Genomic DNA, 3,847 nt, shown 5'->3' on the forward strand with positions numbered 1-3,847 from the left:
GATACCATTATTATTATTATTATTATATTATTCTTATTATTATTATATTATTATTATTATTATTATTATTATTATTATTCAGAAGATGAATCTCATTCATAAGTAACAAGCCCACAGGGGTCATTGACTTGACATTCAAACTTCCAAAGAATGTGGTGTTCATTTGAAAGAAGCACCAAAAGGTAATAGGAAATACAGAAAGAAGAAATCAGTAATTAGAAAAGTAAAAACAAATTAAATAAATAAAAGGAAAAAACTTAAGTATATTATTGAAATAAAAGGAGAACTGTTTTATAGCATTGCATCTTCTTTTGAGCTTCTGAAGTTCCAACTGCACGACATCCTCAGGGAGGCTGTTCCACAGTCCAACGGCGTAAGGAATAAAGGACCTCCGGAACTGAGAAGTTCGACAGCGAGGCACATTTACTGCATATTGGCGCTTCTGCTGTTCAGCAAATCTGGTCGCTCTCGGCGGGAAAAGAGGGTCAGGGATCGATTGTGAACGTGAAAGATCCCTGTTAAAATACAAATCATGAAAAAGTGACAAACATGAGACCATCCGTCCACGGTCACAGTCATGGCTGCTAATGTTCAAAAAACAGAAAACTACCACCATGAACCACTCTGTCTCAAAGAGAGATCGCCTGTTTGAGTCCTGAGTGGGCGTAAATCCTTCAGCTAATTTCCGTTGAATTCAACTGGGCCTCAGTTGACCTAAACAGCACGTAGGAGGGAGTCAGACACTGCTGAGGGTCGCACCCATGAGGAAGATGATCAGATACCTTGCTTCTTTATTTCAGGCGTGTACTACACTGCACGGAGCAGGAGGGTGGATGTGTCATGTCTCCCCTACCATCCCGGTGCCCTATCATCCAGATCCCCTATCTACCCCACCCCATCCTGGTAGCACAAACAGGTTTGCAGGAGGAAGGTGGACGTCTCATGTCTCCCCTACCCTCCCGATTCCCTACCTACCCCGCCCAACCCTGGCCGGACAAACAGGTTTAAATGAGGAGGGTGGACGTCTCATGTCTCTCCTACCCTCCTGATCACCTACCTAACCCGTCCCCACCCGGGCCGGACAAACAAGATCTAGTCGGATTTTATTACTGAAGATGGATAGATGACTTGCTAAAAACCAGGACAGCATCTCCTAAAGCCACCCTTTCTCAGGAGGAATGGAATCAAATAACAAAGGGTCCCAACTCCAGGGACTTTACGTACCATCCCATAGATCGGCCAAAGGTAACTTTATCCTCCACGCTGGTGTTCCTCATTGGATGGGTGGGTATTGTTCTCAGCTAGCACACTGCTGGTCCCGCGTTCGATTCTCCGATCGGCCAATGAAGAATTAGGGGGATTTATTTCTGGTGATAGAAATTCATTTCTCGTTATAATGTGGTTTGGATTCCACATTAAGCTGTAGGTTCCGTTGCTGGGTAACCAATTGGTTCTTAGCCACATAAAATAAATCTAATCCTTGGGGCCAGCCCTAGGAGAGCTGTTAATCAGCTCAGTGGTCTGGTTAAACTTGGTCGAGACGAAGATAATTCTTAAACGTGATGTTTTGTTCCCATAGACTGCCGTTGTTCAACGCTGAGAGGACCACGTTCCCCTGACCAGTACAGTATACGAGTACATAACAGTAAATTTGATTCCTCAATCACTTTATCACAGCATATAAAGGCAAACAATTTATATTAATATATATATATATATATATATATATATATATGTGTGTGTGTGTGTATGTGTATGTATTATACATATATACATATATAAATATACACACTCACATATCAAATATACATATATAATTTATTTATATGTATATGTGTATACATATACATAAATATATGTATAATATATATTATATTTGTATATACATACATATATATATATATATATATATATATATATATATATATATATATATATATATATATATATATATATATATATATATATATATATATATATATATATATATAGGGGACTTCATGGAAACTTTTCACTTTGTCACTTGGAATATGTGAGGTTCCAGAATTCCAAAATAACTTAAACCCCTCTCCCCCCACAACCACCCACGCCCTTTCTCAGCAAGTTTTCACAGAATGAATTTCCCAGTTCAAAGCCCTCGTCCATCCTAGCTGTACCCCTACGAAGTCGACTAGCTACCAGATGCAAGGAGGGATGGATTTCCTGTTAAAACGTTCTTCATTCACTTACAATGAGCGACCCCCGTGGAACCTATAGAAAAGCTTAATAATATATAAGTAACGTATTACAAATAGATTTTCATATTATTATTATTATTATTATTATTATTATTATTATTATTATTATTATTATTATTATTATTATTATTATTATTATTATATTATATTTAGAATATGAGCCCTATTCATACGGAACAAGCCCACCAAAGGGGCCACTGACTTGGAATTCAAGCTTCCAAAGGCTGTGGTGTTCATAGAAGGCAACAGAGAAAGAAGAGATTAGTTACTATAAAAGGAAAAAAAGGGATAAATTAACAAACTCATAAACAGATACAAGAGCATACTAAATGTCAACGTTTCCGGCAACAAGGTCGTGAACGCTTTTGGACTGCCAAAATCAGCTGACAGGATTTCAAGGTGTGCATTTAAACGCCGTGCGAGTTAGCCCAATGCGTAGTGCATCAGCGGCCTTCATTCTCAGCGGTGGAATCAGCCATGTCCAGAAGCAAACAAACTAAAAACGGCAAGAAGTCAAAGGGGTCTCCTTTTAGCGAGGCTGAGGATGGGGACTTTCGTTCGTGGCAAGGAAACAGTTCAGGTCAGTCTTATAATGCGCTGTATGCTCTTGGGAGACACATTATTCTTCCCTTCACAAATCTTTCCACAATATAGGGAATCTTCTGTGGAATAGTTTCCCAAAGGATGTTGTACTGTTGGAATCTTCAAAGTTCAAGCGATGATACCTGAGTGCATCACGACCCTAAAGCAATTCTCTGGTATTTTATTTAACAGTGCGTTTACATTTTGTATCTATTTATTTATTAATTTGTTAATCTGCTTCTTTTTAAAGAACTGATCTCTTCTTTTTGTATTGCTGGTCACCTTCTGTTACTTCCAAATGAACACCATATTCTTTCAAAGCTTGAATATGAAATCAACGGCCGCTGTGGTGGGCTTTTTCCTTATGAATGGGGTTCATTCTCTGAATAATAATAATAATCTAACAAGCCATTAGAGAAACGACGAGACGTATGTTAATCTTCAACAGCCACGATGCCCTCTTAACTTATCGAAATCTTCGCACTTTGGAAGCGCTCATTATTACTAGGCTTAAATCAAAATGAAGAAGCAAATGAAGAGATTCTGACGCCCGGCCGAGATTCGACCTCGCGTCCGGGGTTTCAGACCGAGGTAACGTTCATCACCAGGCCACGAAGAAAGATATAAGTCTATTCCCGCCCATACGTATTTATATCTATCGTATTCAAGATATATCTACTAGAGCTGGAACAGACCCACCTTCTTCACCACTGAAGGGACAAGCCTTCTACTGTGCATTTCAGGGCCGTGTTTAATTTGTTTTTCGTCGATAAAATCTTACCAAAGCTTCGGATATGGATCGTATTTTGGAAATAGCTATTTGAAGCCACAACCTAATTGCCAAAAATATGCCGTGATGTCTAATGCGGATAATTAAGGCACTTATCACAGTAAATCCAAGAAATTTAAAGGGGAAACTTAGCTAAATCTAGCAGGCTCGGAGACAGAGGGTAGTAAAACGTCATTACTGAAGGCCCTCCCACTCATTAGTACTGTAATATGACGTAATTTACTAGACTCTCCACCCA

Source organism: Macrobrachium rosenbergii, chromosome 44 (genome assembly GCF_040412425.1).
Source record: "Macrobrachium rosenbergii isolate ZJJX-2024 chromosome 44, ASM4041242v1, whole genome shotgun sequence".
Taxonomy (NCBI): Eukaryota; Metazoa; Arthropoda; class Malacostraca; order Decapoda; family Palaemonidae; genus Macrobrachium; species Macrobrachium rosenbergii.